The 20,953-nt window shown below is 39.9% G+C and overlaps 1 protein-coding gene across 1 annotated transcript in view; it reads left to right on the plus strand.

Annotated features, from left to right (window-relative positions):
• Positions 1-20,953, plus strand: part of CPA2 (carboxypeptidase A2) — a 55,389-nt gene that overhangs the window by 13,310 nt on the left and 21,126 nt on the right. Inside the window, 1 exon segment of the mRNA XM_067747011.1 lies at positions 948-1,002. The gene's annotated coding sequence lies outside the window, so the exon portion shown is untranslated.

The following is a 20,953-nucleotide window of genomic DNA, read 5'->3' on the forward strand; positions in this document are numbered from 1 at the left end:
TGAATTTTGTATTTATATTACCCTAATTACATTGGGATAAATATTTCTGTACGTAAAACTTTCTCTCTTTTAGAGTTTATTTCCCAGTGATAGATTCCCAGAATTATTATGTGCCAAAAGTGTTATGAGTATTTCTAACATACTTGATATATTTTGAAAGAGTTGCTTTGTATGCATATCTTTTAGCAAAACCATTTTCAGCATCAAAAAGTGGGACACATGAAAAATGGGACAAATATATTTATGGAATATTGGGGCAGAATTAGAACTATTCAAAGAAATCAATTTCTTCTAGTTGCCATATTCACAGGTAATATATTATGGTTGCATTGTGGAGGAAAGTTTCGGAAGGATTTAGGAGATATAAGTCTATGAATTCATATAAAGATCTTAAAGAATTATCATAACATGACCTGATAAAATGTCCTTTAAAAAGTAATTTAAAACTGGGACTTCCCTGGCGGTCCAGTGGTTAAGACTCCGTGCTTCCACTGCAGGGGGCGTGGGTTTGATCCCTGGTCGGGGAATTAAGATCCCACAAGCTGTACATTATGGCCAAAAATTTTAAAAAAAGTAATTTAAAACTAATCCTAGTACTATCATATCTGTTTTTAAATGACATTTAAACGATATTTCTCTATAAAATCAGTGAGTATAAGAAAACTTTGTAACTAATAGCTTCTCATCAGTATTATTTTCTCTCAATCTTTGTTCCATTTTGCTGGGTTCAAAACATTTTGGTAGATCCTGCTATCAAAGCATGGTCTTCTTAATGGGCAGCAGAAGTAGGATCAAAATAATAGGAACTCAGTAAGTATTTATTGAACTGCACTGTTTAAAATTAGACATTGTCAAAGGGCCCAAGGCAATAGTGTTTCTTAACAAGTAAATACGAGGGAAAAACAACCAACTGAGATCACTATTACTAATCGATATTTCTGAAACAGATGTCTGAGAAGAAAAAGAATGAAGACAATGGGACAAGCAGTTCGCTAAGTAAAGGTGAGAGCCAGTGCATATTTGATATTGGACTATGATGAGAGAAATATGTGTTGTGTGTGGAAAGCAAACAACAGAGGTAAATAGCCAAGAGTGTTATAGAGCCTCCCCAGACCTGTGGTGGCCCACTGAATGAACACCTTGCTTTGGTGCAGAAGGACTGCTTAGCTACTTCAGCAAAGCTGCTAGAGGCTAAAAATTACTGTTAGGTAGAGTTCAAGCTGTCTTTTCATTCCTCAGCATTCTCCCATCACACAGCTTGCCTTTCACACACATTTATTGCTAGTGTTACCACAGAACTATGAGCTATATATGACATCTTTTTCAATAACCTATAAATAGTGGTGTGCTGATAAATGTCTAACAACTGGCTCTCCAAAAATGTGTGTATATATCATTTAAAAGATTTTGCTAACATAAAGGATGTATATCAGACAATTTACAAATAATAAAACATATAATACACTTTATGGTAAATTCCATATAGGCCACTGATTCTCACAAAATAGTTTTTTGATTATAGCCTTAGCCAACCTATAGCTGCAATAGATGAACGAGTGTAGTTCTAATATGCATGTTATTGATACTTTCCTTTAAGTTAAGGAGTAAGATGAAAGAAACAGAAAGATGTATGTTGGAACTGAACTTGGTTGTTAACGATGTATATGACATCTTTGTTGAGCTGGATAATAGTTTTAGAATACTCTGGAAGAATATTTCCTCACTTTTGGGTGCTATTCACAATATAGCGGCTATAGGCATGACACCTTTAAATGTAATCTATGTCAGTAACATGTTCTCCATTACTTTAAGTCTAGACAATCAAGAAAACCATAAGTGAAGACCTGATTCTTAGTGCTTGTTGATTTTTATTCCCACCAAAACTAATTTCAGGTTACCAACATGATGTCACTGAACATAGGAGTTAGGAAGAGATGCACAGTAGCACATCATTGCATAGTATTTCTGATATCCAGAGACAACAGACATAAATAGTAGCTTCAAGAGCAAACCTCACAATAAAATCTAGTAAAATAATTTAGGAAGTGATGAGTTTTGAGTATTTATTACATTTATTTGTAACAAATTGATTTAGTGATAAGTTTATACAATTTAATTTTTACCAATAACTATGTTTAACAGCCATCTTGCAAAATTCCTGAAAGTTTATCAGTTCTTGTGAACTGGCTGGTGTGAGCCAACTCCAGCACGCCAGTGTATAAAAAGAAGATCCTTTTTAGTTTTCTGCTACCCAAATCACATTCATATACACGCTTGCATCTTTAAGCCGTCAAGGCAAAGGTAAAAAGGTCCTTCTCTGGAAAAGTTTGGAGACCTTTCCCTTGATATTATATCAAGTGTCCATGAAACTTCAAAAGTAATATGTCAAGCATCTATCTGACCCTTTTGGTTTTTAGGAGTTTTGGTATGGTACTGGAAAATGAAGTCAGCTGCCAACACTTGCAAATGAGTGGGGAAAAGTGGTGGCTTGGCAAATGGCAGCAAAGAGTGAGCCCACGCGATAGGCTTCCTTTTTAGGTAAGATGAGATTATAGTAACCAGCAATGTGCCTAACTTGTTGATTTGTTTCATTGTTGTTAGCAAGCAAAGATACTTCCTATAAGCGGCAAAACAAAGATGGTGCCAGGGATTCTTTGCAAATGATGACAAAACCAAAGCAGAACCAACTTCCTCTTGTAACTGACTCAGAAGTGGCTTTGGTCAATGCATATCTTGAACAAAGACGAGCGAGGCACCATTCTGAATTCAGCCGGGTGAATCAGACACAACCTGACAGTGATACTACTGAGTGTGAGAGTGAAGTATCTAACTCGGGAGCCTCCTCTTGGAAGGAGAGTGAAAGTGAACACCACCAATCACCAGCCAGTATTAAGAAGAGAAAAATAGCTCAGAGGCAAAGGAATATGGGAGGTTGCCAAATCAGGGAAAGGCCCTGCCTCCACTGCAAAGCCATGAGAACCAATGAATGGCTGACCCGCCATTTCCTTCAAAACGCTTCGGTAACAACCCCAATGCAGGGAGATATTCAAGAATGAAATTCTGGACCTGGTATTAACATAAAATTCAGTAAATTTTGAATTTTATCTAGTCCTTACCTTACTTGAAGCCAAATGAAAGAGATGAATAAAACACAAAAAATGACCAGAGCTCTAGGTGAGGAGGCTTTTACAATAAAGTCTCTCTACTAACAACAAAAACATTCTTGGAATGCAAGAGATAAAATTTCAGATAGGGCTTCCCAGGTGGCACAGTGGTTGAGAGTCCGCCTGCCGATGCAGGGGACACGGGTTCGTGCCCCGGTCCGGGAGGATCCCACATGCCGCGGAGCGGCTGGGCCCGTGAGCCATGGCTGCTGGGCCTGCGCGTCCGGAGCCTGTGCTCTGCGGCGGGAGAGGCTGCGGCAGTGAGAGGCCCGCGTACGGCAAAAAAAAAAAAAAAAAAATTTTCAGATAATTCTTTGTCCAAAAACAGACCAGTAAATTTGTTTATGGCACCATTGGAGCATCAAAGATCTGTATCCACTGTGATTTTTTTTATTCAGAAGAGCACAAGACAGATACTTTATGCCTTGAGTGTATGTATTTTGTTTATATCTGTAATACAAATAAGGAACCTCTTTGAAAATATATTTATGTTTAGAAACTATTTAAATTTATTCATATGTTTTGATTATCTGATTGACTGAATGAATTAGGTAATGTTGGTTGGAATAGAATTGGCTCATATTCTCCAGATCCATATTTACAGGTGGCTCTACCTGAGCTGTATTTTTTTTTTTTTTGGCTGCGAGGTTGTGGGATCTTAGTTCCCCCATCAGGGATTGAACCCAGGCCCTCAGCAGTGAGAGCGTGGAGTCCTAACCACTGGACCGCCAGGGAATTCCCTACCTAAGCTGTATTGATGCACATGTGTCAGCTTGGGGCTGGTGAGGAGGAGCTGGAATGAGACTGGATTCCTAGAGTAGACCAGAAGGACAGCTGGGCCATGGGCTGTCCGTGGTTATTGTCCAAAGGGCATGACAAGTATTAAAGAAAAAATTATTCTTACATGTGTTAAAATGATAAGGAAGACTTTATTCAAGACTATTTGTAATAGGGGTCCAGTCTATTGCAAATGGGGAGAGAAGTCAAGCTCAACTCCAAATACAGCAAGTTCAAGTGGGGATTTATAACCAAGGAGCAGGGTAAGGGTGTCAGTGGATGGAAAATTACTAAGAGGAGCCATCAAGCATAGGGGGATTTCTACTAAATTGACCTGGCATGATTCTTGCTAAAGGCAGACCAAGGACTTATACAGCAAAGGTAGAGGATGAGAAACTTGATCAGATGTCAAGGGTGCTCAGATATCAAGGGTGGGGGACTGTCACTAAACTTACTTAGCAGAATTCTTGCTAAAACTGGACTGGGCAGCCAAAGACAGGATGGGCGCCAAGGTTGAGATCTGGATGAGAAGAGGGCTCAGAAGAGCCTAACTCAAATTTGTCAAAGAAAGAGTCTTTATTGAAAGTTAGCCGCAATCCAGACATAGTTGGGGCTGAGTTTTCCAGTTAGGCGGGGACCCCAGTGGTGGGGAATTCAAGCAGGCCTAGTAGATGGGTGGCTATTCTGGAGGATGGCAGAACCCCAAGTGGGATATCAAACAAGGCCCAGATCCCAGAGAAGAGGGCTGACAAGGACAAGATAAGCAGCAGGGGCTCTGTGCTGGAGTTCAAAGAAGGGTTTAAGTGTTAGGGACGAATTTGGATACTACATTGATAAAGACTGCAGCTTAATACTAAGAACTGAGCCTTTTATGGGGTATTGGGAGAAATACAACAGAACTATGACTGTGGGCTTGGGAGTTACTCCTGATAATTTCAAGTTCCTTAACTAACGGCAACAAAGAGACCCGGGAGGCAATGTGGAAGTCCCAGCCATTGGAACTAGGCCGCTAGAATCCAGGACATGGGGTGACATTTCTCAGCTTATTTGTGGAGACTGTCTTATTCAGATTTCCTCAGGATTGGAACAGGTCTGAGGCTGCAAGTGAAAAGAGGACAACTTCAGGTTTCGACTTCAAGCATCAACCTTTTCCACAAAGACTTCCTTTACTTCTTGATTTTACCCTCCTCCACTTTGTCCCCTCAGGCAGAACTCACTGTGCCCTCCCTTATGCTCCAATGTACCTTGAAAAGTTCTCTATCTCAGCACCCTTAACATTTTAATGCATGTATTTGTTTGTATATATATATATATATATATATATATCCACCCTTAAAGATAGAGTCCATGACTTATCTGTATCTCTGTGACCCAGCACAGGGCCAGAAAACATGGCAGATAAATAATGCAGTTGAATCAATATGCAGAGGGATTCATGAATGCAAAAGGGAGGAGCTGAGGAAAGCAGAGGCAGAGAAAGCAGGGCAGGGGCCAATATCTAAAATTTAGTGAATGATTCTGATATTTTCTAACTTTATATGATCAAGATGCTTGTTATCTTGTTTATTTAAATAGCACCAAAACAAAATCCAAATACCAAAAGCCAAAAACACAAACTCAAAATATAGTAGTAAGTTGCAGGGGCAGGATTTAGACCCAAGTCATCTGACTTCAGAGTTTGGGCTCTTAATTACTGTGATCTTAGCCATTATTCTCTGAAGATGGAAAAATCCTGATTTCAAGGTAAGTCAGTTGCCACCTCCCACATAGCCATAAGTGATATCCAAGCTGATATAATCTCATCAGGAAGAGGACAATGACTGTATTCTAGATAACAGAGTACGATGGGTCCATGCCCCAAATGTGTTGCTTGTGGATCTAAAATATAAGCAATGAACTATTATCCGAAAAGTCATGTATGTCAAAGACTGCTACTTTTCATGGTCTCATCTATGGGGCTAGCACAGGTCAGAGTTGGGGGTGGGAGATAGCTGTCCACTGGAAGAAGGAATCATGGATGAGTTAAACCAGGGGCTATAAATATGAAGGGATTAATTAGGGTAATTTGTAAGTACGTTAATCGAAAAACAGACCAAACACAGCTGGGAGGACAGCCAAAGCCAAAGAAAGAAATACACTGAATCAGAGGAATAAGGCAAGGGCATTGTAAGATGAGGAGCAAAAGCATGGCCAGGCTCATTGGAACTGAATTAATGAGCAAGGTACAGAACACGTGAAGTGGAAGATAGTTCGTGAAACTAGGGCTGCAAACATCAGTTGTGGCTTGGTGTTCATTGTATTCAGAGCCTGTGTGAGCTGTCAAGGTGGGGCCCCTGGGCTTCATAACAGTCCCTTTTTCAGTCTGTCCTTGCTAAATGGGAAAAACTTGGGCACCTGTGGTTTTTATGGTAGAAGGTTGTAACCTGTTTGGGTAGCTTGCTTGTGGGGAGGCATGGAATTCTTGGGCTTGCTTCCTATCTGTGGTCCATCCATGCAACTAAATGGTCAGAACTGACCTGTGTAGCAATGTCCACCTACATCAAGCCTCACAACTCTTGTCAGGAACTGTGAGGGTGGGAACTATGGGATGCAGGGAAGTTTTTTTTTTAAAAAAACAATATATTCTTTTCTCTTTAAAATTTATTTCATTTATTTATTTTTGGTTGTGTTGGGTCTTCATTGCTACACGGGCTTTGTCTAGTTGCGGCGACTGGGGGCTACTCTGTGTTGCGGTGCGCGGGTGTCTCATTGCAGTGGCTTCTCGTTGCAGAGCATGGGCTCTAGGTGCGTGGGCCTCAGTAGTTGTGGCTCATGGGCTCTAGAGCGCAGGCTCAGTAGTTGTGGCACACGGGCTTAGTTGCTCTGCGGCATGTGGGAGCTTCCTTGACCAGGGCTCGAACCTGTGTCCCCTGCGTTGGCAGGTGGATTCTTAACCACTGCACCACCAGGGAAGCCCAGGGAAGGTTTTAACTGAGATGGATGTGGCAAAAAATGAGAGTATACACATAGGTGTTTGGAGAGGGGTTGGGGAATAGGGGAACTGGAAACTATAGCTACATGGTAGATAGTCTCAAACTCTGAACCTCTGCCCTCCAAGATTGGGTGGTGTGGTTTTGGTGGAAGGAGAGGCAAGCCAGTAGCAATAACAGCAACAATAATAATACTGATAATAGGTGACATTTAGAGAGTGCTTGCTATATGCCAGACACCAAAGTAAGCATTTTATAAGGATTAATTTACCCTTCACAAGCTTGCATCCAATTTTATGGATGATGAAACCGAGGCTCAGGGAAATTAAATGATATACCCAAGGTCATAGAGCTGGTGAGTTGGGGAGTTGGGTCTTGGGTTTTGTCTGATCACAAAGATTTTGTTTTTACCGTGATGATAACACATTATCCATGTTCTTAATGAACAGTGATTAGATAAGAACTTGAGAGACCAGACCCCAAATACCAAACCGAGTCCAGAGGCTAGAGAAGGACTGTTCATGGAGAATGGAGCCAAGGGTCAGAAGCTGAGCAGAGATGGGAGCAGTTAAGTAAAACAGGGGAGGGCTGACACTGTTCAGTGGAGAGGCCTTAGCATCATCTTACCTCATTTGCAGTGAGTAAGGCTGGACAACTATCAGTAGATCAGGCAGAAACTCAGGGTGGGCTTTTGAAAAAAGAAGGGAAATGGAAACTTAGCTGAAAGGGTTGGTGAAGGTAAGAATGAGCTTTGTACTGAATGTTGAGGAATAGGAGGCAGTAGTGACTAGAGCAGTGAGGTTGATGGCCAAAGTTTTGAGAGAATTGGGGGAGGACACCATCAAGAAAACCACATAGCTACAGCTCCTTCCACTGTTACTGACCCTCCTGCCTAGGGCCCCCAAAAGGGTCCTCCTGCCTGGTGTCATTGGAGCCAACAGAATGAGACTGAGTTTGGTTCAAAAGGAAAGGAAAGTTTTATTCTTTGATCAAAGAATGGGGAGGTGTGACATCTTGCTCTAGAGTCCACACTCTTCCCAACAGGCTCTGGGCAGGGCTGCTGTGTAGGGATCTTGTCAGCAGGGAGGGAGGCAGAGATCTTGCGGGGCGGGCACAGCTGCTCTGCTCAAGGCTCCAGATTGCAGTGCTGGGCGTAGTGCCTCTGCACACAGCCTGCTGCCGCCGCCATCTTGAATTGCAGTGTCGTGCGCAGAGCTTCTGCCCACGGCCCACCGAGCTGAGGTGTCCAAGCGGCCATTTTGCACTAGCAGCTCTGGGCTGCAGTGCTGCGTGCGAGGCCTCTGCGCGCAGTACGCCATGAGCAACTGAAACTAGGCGAAGCACAAAGGAAAAGAAAAAAAAAGGTTAGACTTTATTACCCAGATTCTATTTTTATTTCCTGGGAATTTTTAATGGGCTTTGCTGGTGACACCACCACCATCCCTTTCTCTCACAAAAGAATACTATCTCCCAACAGATTCCAGGGTAGTGTTTTCAAAACAGTGACCCATTAATAGACTGTGCAATCAATTTAGTGGGTAGTGACTAGCATTTAGTAACAAATGAATAGAAAATAACAGTGTCGCACATAATAAAGGTAAGTATTGTTTTTGTTTTAGTGTGTGTGTACTGAGTTGCAATCAATGCAAAATGTGTTTCTTACTAGGTAGGATAGAAAATAGGAGCCACCGCTCTGGAGGAGTTTTCTTTGTCAATTTTCTGTGTTCGCCAGCTATTCCACCACGTTAGTGAAGGCAGGTGTCACTCTATGCATTCGTGATTGTTGTATGCTAGTAATTAGTAAATCGTCACTCAGAGACTAAAGGATGGACCAACTGTCTAGATTTGTGAAAAGCTTGAATTAAATTATACAACTTTAAAAGAACTTTAGATTTATTATTTTCAAATAGAGTAAGTGAAAGCAAGCTAACCAACTGTTGCCTGGTACACAGGGGTGGGTTTTGCCTTGGTGAAAAAACAAGAATAATTTGTAATTGACATTTCAAAGAAGCCTTAGAAACAGGCCAGCCTTTGTTTAAATCATAATTACCCTGTTTGTATGTAAAAGGATACTTCTAAAGCTTTTCAAAACAACTGGTTCTTTTAAGTAGATAATTATTCCCTTTCCAATCTTGTTTACACTATTCAGAACTGCAGTGAATTCTTTTTTTTTTTTCCATAGATAGTACAAAGGTTAACTTCAGCCAGCCCTTCCTCAAATTATCACAAATTCCCAATTAGTGAATTCTAAACAGGGTTTCCCTGTAACAATATACCAAAGACTTGTATGATGTGTTCTTTATTGCTTTCAATAACATCTGACAAGTTTCCAAGTACCAGGCCACCTGGATATTCTCTATCTGTCAGGAACATATGGCCACAGAGGTGCATTGGAGGGTAAGAGGAAATACAAATCAGGCACAAACATGCAGGGGTAGTGAAGGAGACAAAAGGGAGAAAATGTCCCTCCTCTTTTTTTTAGTATCTAATACCAACTGAAGTGTACATTTATAGGCACTTTTTACTGTAAAGAAGAGTTGCACTTTAAATTTCACAAAGCTACAGATGGAAATAGAAAACTGAACTTTTTTGTATGAGACTGGAAGTTATTAGAGAGGCCCAGAGAAGCTGGCAAAAAAAAGACGTATTCCAAAAAAAAAATTATACTTGTCCTTTTTTGCATAACATTTCTCACTGCAGATCTCCACTCAGTGAACAAAAGGAAGTGCATGAAATACTTAAAAACAAAAACAAAAATGTTATAATCCCAGACAGTACTGTTTTCTAGTTCTTATCTTTTATCTTCTGAGCTTGGCCTCTTTCACAGGCAGGCCCTCAAGCTGCCTGATTACAGGGGCCTGTAGTCTATAATTGTCTTTGTTTATTAGGGCTCTCTGTCACTATGAAGTTTCATGTGTTCAAAATCTTGCTTTAGCAGTGAGAACATCAGGCAGGGAGCCAACTCTGCTACTAATTAGTGTAAACCAAAAGAGGGAAGCAGGGAGATAAAAACCAGGTCCCAGTGGAAGGGTCTGCAGCCAGGGTTAGTAAAAGTGACGTGGCAGGTCAGAGAGTTGAATGAGACAAAAGCGCTTGGAGAAATGCAACTTAGGGCCAGAGTCTTTTTGTCTCTTTTCTTTGATTGCACCCCTTCAGATGCAGCAAGCGTCTGTGGTAGCCTCCATCAATTGTTTTCCTTCTGTTCCAGCTCCCCATTTTGTTCCACTGTTCTCCTTCCCTTATAGGAATTAGGTCCCAGTCGGTCTAAGGCAACCAGGGTGGTGCCATTCCCCTTGTCAGTGAGTGGTTCATGCATGGGCATGTGATCTAATTCTGGAAAGGGAAGTTTGCTGGTGGGGTCATTCTGAGAAAAGTCTCTTCAGTCTTAAAAAAGACCTGCACTGTCCCTTTTCATTTGGCGGGTGATGTTGATGACTTCAACTGTGACAGGTACCTGTGTCCATAGAACATTAGTCTAAACATATCAAAGTGAAAATATGGAAAAGTCTCGGTCCTGAGCTGCTAAATTAAGAAATTCTGGAATCATCCTACTTCTGGACTTTTTGTTAGGCAAGAAAATTTCCCTTATTAATCATTTTAAGTTGGCTTTTCTTTTACTTGCAGCCGTTATGGAGTCTTAATCATCTTTTATCCTCTATAATTTCTAGAGCAGCTCCTTTTGCCTATTATAAGGTGCTCAGACGTTAAATAAATACTAAGTAAGTACATGTACTCCTTTGATGGAGCCTGTGGTGGTGATGCTGAGAGCTGTTAATAGCTGAGAAAAGGTCTTTATAAATGTTGTGGACTTTTTAGGTTGACTGCCTCATCTCTTTTCTTTTCTAGGAGCCTCTTTTTTTCCCTGATTCTCATGCATGTTGTTACAGTGTGATCCTGCCTGTTTCCATCCCTTCACCCTGTCCAGTCATTGATTTCAGTAGGACTTTCTTCCAATCAAAGTTCCTTCGTGAGAATTTGGAATTGGGACCAGGAAAGAGATCAGTCTCCTGAGGTGACTGGACTTAGAGCAGAGTAGGTTTTCACGTTTCCCTTCATATAGATTTGGAAACCAGGGAAAGCAAGTTGTAACAAGAACAAAAGAATGAAGCAAAGAAGGGCAGAGAGATGCAATGGAAAGTTCTGATGGTTTTCAAGTCCCTGGTTCCAGTTAATTCCTAAGGCCAATCTGTTTACCCTCTCATAGGCATCATGACACTTCACTCGTTGGCTCTTATAGTAAGTTCCCCTTTTTGCTTATGCTAACTCAAGTGAATTTCTATTACTGGAAACCAAAAGAATCCTTAAAACAGTGGTGTGCTGGTAAATGTTTAACAATTGGCTCTGATTGTTAAAAGCCCTGATTTTGTAGTACTTGCTGATTTCTGTGATATAAATACTCCCACTGTTGCTTATTTCACATTAACAAAGTGACACCACTGAACGTTGAGTTGCGAAGAAATGAGCATAGTGGCTCTGGTGAGCTGGTCTGTGACAGCTCCAGCACTGCCTAAAGAATACAACACACAGGGCTTCCCTGGTGGCGCAGTGGTTGAGAGTCCGCCTGCCGATGCAGGGGACATGGGTTCGTGCCCCAGTCCGGGAAGATCCCACATGCCGCGAAGCGGCTGGGCCCGTGAGCCATGGCCTCTGAGCCTGCGTGTCCCAAGCCTGTGCTCCGCAACGGGAGAGGCCACAACAGTGAGAGGCCCGCGTACCACAAAAAAAAAAAAAAAAAAGAATACAACACACAGCATGCTTTTCAGAAAATCATCTGTGTTAAGTGGGAGGTTCAAGGATATATACACTGATGGCTGCTAAGCTGGGAATTCCGGTATTAAAATCTTTTAATTAATTTTAAATGTGCAGAGTCTTGGGACTCAGGGAATAGAGGAAGTAGGATTAAGTTCTTAAATATTGAAAAAAAAACTTTAAAAAGTATTATAGTGATTTGGGTGTATTGGGACTAGATGGGAGGTAGGGAGCTTGGACTGAGGAAGGGAAAGAGGCTGGGAGTGTAGCTGGAAAGATGGGGAAGAAGGTGGCCTGTGTGAGGGCAGGGTCCAGGCCTTGACAAAAAGGAGAATATCACCTTCTGCAGGTGAAGACAGGCATTCTAGGGGTGAGAAGCCAAGGCTACCTGGTACCCCAGGCCACCACACCAACAAAGGACTAAATTAGGTCATTTGGCTGTCATCTGTAAAATCTCCTGACCTGCTTTGCTTTTGTCTGAAGTTCCTTTAAAGAGGGAAAAGCCTTTTATTACACAATTAAAGATAAGATAAGAAGGTATAAAATGTATATGCAGGGTTGGAGTAATACATTTATTGCGAATGAGGTCAAATAATCAATCAGTAGGTCTGGCATCATATCCTTCCCTCCTTTTGAAGAGGGGAAGTTGGGAGGGGTGGAGAAAGATGGTATCAGGACTTTAAGAAGCCCCTTCCAAGCCTTGCCACCTTCCCACACTTGATTCCTCTGCCTGAAACACCAGTCACCAAATCTTCAAATGTTGGACTCTTCAAATGTTGAACTACTCCTCAATTTTAAGACCAATCTCAAAGATCACCCCTCTAACATTTTCTGTGGATCTCCCAGGAAAGTTGGTTCCCACAGTTGAGACCCCTGTTGTAGCCCATCATATCTTGCTATCATGAACCCCCAATCTTTCCTCTCTTAGGTTTGATGTTCAAAAACTGGATTTTTGGACATTATGCATTGACACTCCTAAACCCCAGAACTTGGATTTTTGTACTTGAGCTCATGAATGAGCATTTCAGATGACTGTATTGTTTAGTTTCAATGGCATCAATATCTTTGTTCACTGGTGTTTGTACATCTATTTGAATAGTTAGTCCTTGACATTTATACATGGAAAAATGAATGTGTCGATGTTAGTGATAAGAAGAATAGATTTTATAGATTTAGTTCACTTGAGACAAAGCTGGAAATCATTAGACATGCTGGAAGGGGTGCATTTTAGCATCAATTACATATTTGGACTTAAGCCTGTTGACTCTGCTCATTTGTAGAAAAAAAAAGATCAAAATTAAAGAACACATATAAAATGCTGGAAAATATATTCCTGAAGAATATATCTGAAAGGTGATGTGAACTAATTCCTTATATAAAAATTAATTCCAGATGGAACAAAATTGAAAGATAAAACAAGGAAACCATAAAAGTACTAGAAAAGTGCACTAGTAGAAAGTATCCTAATCTCAAGTAGGGAAGACTTTTCCAAGCACAGTACAAATAAAATCCAGAAGCCTGGGCACTAGTGGAAGAGTGTACACTGTTAGAGCCTTCAAGAGAAGGATTTAGCAATTCAAATCTAAAAACTTACAGATATGAACCTCTCACCTACTATTCTACTTCTAGGAATTTATTCTAAGGAGATCATCATGGATATACACAAAGATTTACCTAGTATTTATATTGTTTCAAATGATGAAAAATTAGAAAAATCCTAGTGTCTTCTAATTGTCAACTGGTTAAACAGAACAAATCCACACCAACCAAAGATAAGGGGAACATTGGGACTTCCCTGCTGGTCCATTGGTTAAGACTCTAGGTTTCCAATGCAGGGGGCGAGGGTTTGATCCCTGGTCAGGGAACTAAGATCCCACATGCCATGCGGTGCGGCCAAAAAAAAAAAATTAATATACACTATTCAACAACTTGCCTTATTTGCTTATAAATATACTTTGACATCATTCAATGTAAGTTCATAAAGACCTATATCATATCTTTTTAATGGTTGCATAGTATTCCATTGTATAGCTCTATCGTAATTTGTTGAATGAGTTTCTTATCAATGAGCATTTATTGGTAACCTAAGTATATGTACTGACACGGAAAGGTGTCCAAATTATACATATATATATATAGAATGTATATATATTTCCTTTCCTTTCCAGCTCTAAAAATGTATGACTGTGTGTAGATGCACTTTTAATTTAGAGTTGCATGGTTTGGCTCTGAATTATAAGCTATATTATAATTATACTTTTAATGTATACATGTTAATTGCATCTCTCCATCTACTGTAAATTGTAAGCTCTTTGGAATGAGGGGTTATCTTCACTTCTGTGTTTTCCAAAACGCCTATAAAAACGTTTGGCACTCACTTGGGAAAACAATTTAGCAGATGCTAAAAAAGTTAAACATAAGAGTTACCCTCTGCCCCAGCAATCCACTCTTTTACTTACTTAATTCATTAAATTTAAATTTTGAATATGATTCAAAATTTCTGTCTCTTTTACATCAACTATAGTTTTTTTCTTTTTACCTTTTGGCCCCCTTTGCCCAAGTAATAATTTTTTTTAGCAAATCAGGAGGTTTTTTATTCTTCGAAAAAAAGTTTCTTGACATTTAAAAAAAAATCTTGATGAAGATCTTGAAAGGAAATTTCTAATTGCAAGTAATGTCAGTGTCATCTTTTTAAAATTTTTGATTCTGTAAACTTTATATACAAATGAAGCAACCACTAAATTCTACAGCTTTAAAAATTACATACCTGTTACCATCGTTTGACAATTTCATCAAGAGAATATAGATGAGAGCTTAGCCAAAAAATTAAAAACACATCTTTTTGGATTTGGATTTTCTCAGGGGAAATAGCCCACAACACTGCATCTTTTGTTTGAGCATATATGGCATCTCCCCTGAGCCTGGTCTTCTCCACATATTATAGAAATAAGTGTGGAAAAGTAAATGTAGCAAGTATTTGTTTTAGTGAAACCTTTAGAACCTGTGTCTGAGGCTAGATTGGACACTAAGCCCAGGGACTTATAAAGGCCAAGCCTGCGCTCTGAGGTTTCAACCCTTGATATTCCTTATGAGTTGAGAAAAATAATGATTTCACCTTTGTGTGTGTGCAAATTTATGTGTTTTTTTCTCATTTTTTAATTGAAGAATAGTTGATTTACAATATTGTGTTTGTTTCATATGTACAGCATAGTGATTCAGTATTTTTGCAGATTATACTCCATTATAAGTTATTACAACATAATGGGTATAATTGCCTGTGCTATACAGTATATCCTTGTTGCTTACTAAATATATGTTTAAGTTAAAAAGTAAGTTCGACAGTATGTATAGTCTGTCTAAAATTTTGGAAAAGAAAAAAATAAGCTGATTAATATATACACAGAAAAAAAATTTCTGATAAGATGTATATACCCAACTGGTAATAATCATCAGAGATACAGATTGGGACAGGGCAGGGGGCAACATGAGAGGTAGTCATATTTTTGCTATAATTTTCAGCAATATTTGAATGTTTTTACTATGAGAATATTATTTTAGAAGCAGAAAAATATGTAAAAAGTATACAAAGGCAGTATAAGAGTGTTCCTTATAATATGCTTTGAAATAGTGAAAAATTGGATGTCATATACAAGGGATTGGTTAAATAAATTATAATATATCCATATCATGGAATATAATTTAGCTCTCGCCCAAATATAGTATCATCTCACACTTACAAAAGTAACCAGTAATAACAGTATGTTTTTATATAGCTCAAACTGTTAATTATCTCTAGGGACACCTTAACTTTCTGAGTTATTTCTGTAATATGTCAGTTCTTAATGAGCAACATGAATTATTTTTGCAATTGGAATAAAGGACTATTATTTAATGCATATTGAAATTAGGAATTTTATAATATATTTTAGCTCTTAAGAATTAACTACCCTACCCTGTTATATCAGGTAAATCTATTGTTTAACTTTTATGCATTAGACTTTTGTATACATTTCCAGGAATATATAATGTATTTTAGTTGAAGACTATTTATTTAGATATCACTTTTTTTATCTCTAGATCAGTGCTATCCAATAGAAATTTAATGCAAGCCACATGTGTCATTTTAAATTATCTAATAACTACATTTAAAAAAGTAAAAGGAAACAGGTGCAATTAATTTTAATAATATAATTTATTAACCCAATATATCTAAAATACTATCATTTTGATGTGTAATGAATATAAAAATTATTAATGACATGTTTTACATTCTAATTTTCATACTAAGTCTTTGAAATCTGGTGTGTATTTTTATACTTGCAGTATATCTCAATTTGGATGCTAAATTTCAACAGTTAAAATGTCCTACCAAAATATTACATTGTTTTTAAAGGAAAAATATTTTACACTGCTTCAGTTTTTAAATTTGAGTTAAAATTAATTAAAAAAATTCAATTCCCCAGTCACACTAGTCATATTTCAAGTGGTCAATAGCCGCATGTGGCTGGTGGCTACATTCTTGAAACAGTGCAGATATAGAACATTTCCATCACTGCAGAAAGTTCTGTTGGACAGTGCTAGTCTAGACATTGAGCTCTTGACTGATAAAATCTTATTCATCTTTGGAGTCCTACAACTTAACAGTGCCTGTCACATAGTAGGTATTCCATAAATGAGGGATCCATTCATGGAACCTGAGCTGGGGTGATCATAAATGGGAACCTGATGCAGACAGAGAAGGATGAGAAGACAGATCTTCACAATATGGTGTTGGGTGGTTATCTTCCAGCTGAGGAAGGACAAATAGTTATTGTACTGGAGGTTTTTTGAGCTTGGTGTTGCAAACAGCAAATCTATGAATTCTATTTGTTCTTCCCAACTGACTTGATAGAAACAAGAATTTGTGTAATGGACTTTTAGACCTAAGTAAGCACAGAGGCTGTCTTTGGAAGAAGGCCAGGGCCCAGTGTAAACTGGGTCCCACTGGATTAACATGGTGATTGCTGGTGGCAGGTGAGGGCAGCAGAGAACCACCAGGGTCGTGAGCTTTGAGGAGCCCCAAGGTATGGGTAGGTGGGAAAATGAAGTATTAAGGTGAACCCAAATCAGGAATTCACAGACCAAAAGGAAAGCCAAGGCTACAAAGCACAGCATCAGGAAGGATGCCAAACCCAGTTGGGACCAAGGTATAAGGAAAGATGCCAGGACCTGTGGTTTCCCATCCCACCTTAGAGGGAGGTTTGGTCTTTTCTTTCTTTATTTTTATGTAAATTATAAGCAAATTGAAGAAAATTAAAGTTACTGTTAACCACACAGAAGTGTATAGCCAAATCACTTGTTTAAATTTTTGGTGTATTTCCTTCCTATATAGTCATTATTTTGAATGCATGTTTTGTTTTGTAAGTGGATTCTAAAAAAAACCACCTTAATATTCTGTAAACATCTTTCCATTCTTTCCATTCTTAGTATTCTTATACATCATTAAAAAAATTATTTATTTATTTATTTATTTATGGCTGTGTTGGGTCTACATTGCTGTGGGTGGGCTTTCTTTAGTTGCAGCAAGCAGGGGCTACTCTTTGTTGCCGTGCGTGGCCTTCTCATTGCAGTGGCTTCTCTTGTCATGGACCATGGGCTCTAGGTGCGTGGGCTTCAGTAGTTGTGGCACATGGGCTTAGTAGTTGTGGCACACGGCCTCAGTAGTTGTGGCTCGTGGGCTCTAGAGCACAGGCTCAGTAGCTGTGATGCATGGGCTTAGTGGCTCCTCAGCATGTAGCATCTTCCCAGACCAGGGCTTGAACCTGTGTCCCCTGCATTGGCAGGCGGATTCTTAACCACTGCGCCACCAGGGAAGTCCCAAGAACACTTTTCTAAAGACAGCTATCATCTTTCTCTTTCTGAATTACAGATTCCCCAGGGATAGGTTGATAAAGAGGTGTTTGGTCTAAAATGGTCTTTTCCTAGAACTGAGTGGAAATACCTTGGATGACTGGACAGCCAAGAGTGTTGGAGCAGTGACCCAGGGTCTGAGGATGCCTGCTCTACCCCTGATCACTCCTGGGGATTTGTGTAAGTCACTTCCCCTTTTGGGGCCTCATTTCCTCATCTGCAAAGCAAGGGGTCTTCAGTGGTTTCTTTCCATCTGGAGATTTCTCAGTGAGTCTCAAAAACAGATTTTATTGCGGTTGATGGATAGGTTCATGATGTGGATTGTGGTGATGGTTTCATGGATATATACATATGTCAAAGCTTTTCAAATGGCATATTTTAAGTATATGCAGTTTATTGTATGTCATGTATATCTCGATATAGCTATCTAAAAAAACTTATTTTATCCAGCTTTCAGAATGATGAGGCGGTAGAAAGGATGATACTCTCTTCTGATAAGCATCTGTTTATATTGTCAGTAGCAGAGAGAAACAACAGTGATTTCTGGAGTTTTCCCTACAGCTTCCTACTAAGGCTTGTGCTTTCTCCTCCTCCAACTTCTTCTATTCATTAAAAAAAATTACTGATTTCATCCATTCCAGGAAATGTTCATTTTGTTCATCTCAGGCATCATCCTTGAGTCCTCACTCCTTTTTGGAATGCCCGAGGTTCAGGAGCAAGGGGTCTGAGCTTCAGTTGGATCCCCAATGTGGCTCTAGGCTCATCCCCACTATCTTTTTCAGGAAGAGAAGAGAGCTGTCATGTCCCTAACACTTACAGTGAACTCAACTCGTTGGGTAGTAACTCTCAGCAAAAATTCCTCTTTGAAAGCATATTGTAAGGGAGATAAAACAAATTCCTACATTGGAACTTCACACACTGTGACAATTGGGTGAGGAAATGCTCAGAGGCTGCTGTGGAGGTGGCTATCTGCCCCTCCTTTCCAACCTACTGGTATATACCCTTTTCCTGACTTCTCCTATGCCCAGTCAGGCACCAGTCACTCACCAGGGACTCTGATTCTTCCACTGAAATGCCTCTTGGAGCCCTTCTCATGCACTCCCAGCCACCACCCAGCCCAGATGCCTCGTTTAAAAATCTGGATTTCTCCAGGAAGCTCCTTGCTTGGCTTCCTGCTTAAAGCATCGGTTGTGCATGATTCATCATTCTCAAGACTGCAGTCACTTACCAGCTCAGAAACCTTCTGAGGCTCTACATTTGCTCCTTTCATCAGGTGTAAAGTCTTCTGCTTGAACTGTGAGGCCCTCTATCACCTTCTCGTATCTTCTTTTCATATTCTACCTTCTCCACCATGCCCAGGGTCAGGTCTGCCCAAGTGGGGCAAATTTCCTCCCAACTCTATCGTGTACCATTTTCCCCCAGTTCTCTACCTTTCTCATGTTTCCAAACCACCAGAAATCCATACTCTCCTCAGCAAATCCTATCTGCCCGTCTTTTCCAAGAAACTTTTACTGATTCTGCAAGTACCTTAATTTCTTTCTTTCTTTTTTCTAAAAAATTATTTTATTTATTTATTTTTGGCTGTGTTGGGTCTTTGTCTCTGTGCACAGGCCCTCTCCAGAAGTATGTTAATTTCAATTCATATGACTACTGTCTACTTGATAGGTGCTGGGGACATGAGGATGAATTATGGTCTCTGCCTCTTGGTTTCTTTCTTCTCCCCAACACCCAAGAGAATGAAAAAACCAGAAACACCCGTAAAGTAGGTACTTGAAAATTCTAACCCAGGGATTTAGAGCCTGTGCAGATAAAGAATTTGACACTGAGTGAAATGGAGCAGGACCCTTTGGTCTTTGTCCCCCAGGTCCTCTGCCTGCCTTTTGTCTGTGGAAAAACTTTAGCCAAAAAATAAGTTTAATCAGAGAAGTGAGAACATGCAGAAACAAAGGAAAATAGTCAAAGGAGACCAAATAATAGTAGTTTAGTCATTAAGCATAGTCAAGGACCTTTAGTTCTTTCTCAAGGGCTATAGATAATATCCTGAGCCCTATCCTGTGAGCTGTCTTATAGATACTGAAACCCCCGCCAGGTGGAAGAAGTTAAACTACGTGATGACCAGGCTGTAGCCATGACATAAGCTGCCACGATTCCAAGAATTGGCCTCAAGGAAATGGGAACAAACAGACCCTGGAACTGAAGACCAACTATACTTGAAACAATCAAGATGATGCTGGTCAGACCACCTCATGACCAATTTCAAGATGACGGTCAGAGCTGACTGTGCTGTTTCTGCATGCAGCCCCCTCTCTCTGCCTATAAAATCTCTTGCCCCTGATTGTCAGAGTAGGCCTTTGGACAGATGTCTGCCCTTCCCTCACTCCCCCAACAGTTGTAGGCATCCAAAATACAGCAAACTTTCCTTTCCATAAACCTGGCCTCTTTATTGACTTTTGAGCAGCGAGCAGCTGGACCCCACTTTCGGTTACAAGAGGACAGATGAAAATTTCCTTGTGTCTGTTGGTTGATACTTGCTAGGCTGAATATAGTGTGTGTGAAGACTAAAATATAATAAAATATGAATCCTAAAAATAGAATGGTGTATCTTCTCCTTTTGCAATGAAGAGCAAAGTCAGATCAATGTAGATGTATGTTTATAGACAAGGAAAGGTTGCCTTTGTTTAAAAAAACCTTTGTTTAAAAATCAGAATATATGTTATGGTCTAATCTTTGTTTAAGAAAAAGCTCTAAAACATTGAAAGAAGTTTGGAAAGATATACTCCAAATGGTTTTCTTTGGGTGGAGGAATTATTGGTGATTAAATAAAACACTTCCTTTTAATCCAAACTTTCTGTAACAAGCAATTTCATTGTCATAATTAGAAAGACATTTTCATTTTGGGAAAAAGCACAGAAACAGGGACATCAATTTAGTACAAATGCAGATGGATCACTTTAGAAACAGTTCAAAATTGAATATTAAAAGGCCTTCTGTGGGCTTCCCTGGTGGTGCAGTGGTTGAGAGTCCGCCTGCCGATGCAGGGGACACGGGTTCGTGCCCTGGTCCGGGAAGATCCCACGTGCCGCGGAGCGGCTGGGCCCGTGAGCCATGGCCGCTGAGCCTGCGCGTCCGGAGCCTGTGCTCCGCAACGGGAGAGGCCACAACAGTGAGAGGCCCGGGTATCGCAAAAAAAAAAAAAAAAGGCCTTCTGTTTTGTTTTAATATAGTGTGAGGACTGGAACAGGTCATATCTACAGGGAGATACAGCAGATATGGACTAAGTGATTGCAGTGTTTCAGGGTAAACATTATAAAAATAAACAAATGAGGCAACTAATGGAATGTGATAGACAGGATGCCTGAGTAATTACTATAAATGCTGTGCCCCTTTTCTGTCAGAGACCCAGGA

The sequence above is a fragment of the Pseudorca crassidens genome, chromosome 8, assembly GCF_039906515.1.
Source record: "Pseudorca crassidens isolate mPseCra1 chromosome 8, mPseCra1.hap1, whole genome shotgun sequence".
NCBI classification, from domain to species: domain Eukaryota; kingdom Metazoa; phylum Chordata; class Mammalia; order Artiodactyla; family Delphinidae; genus Pseudorca; species Pseudorca crassidens.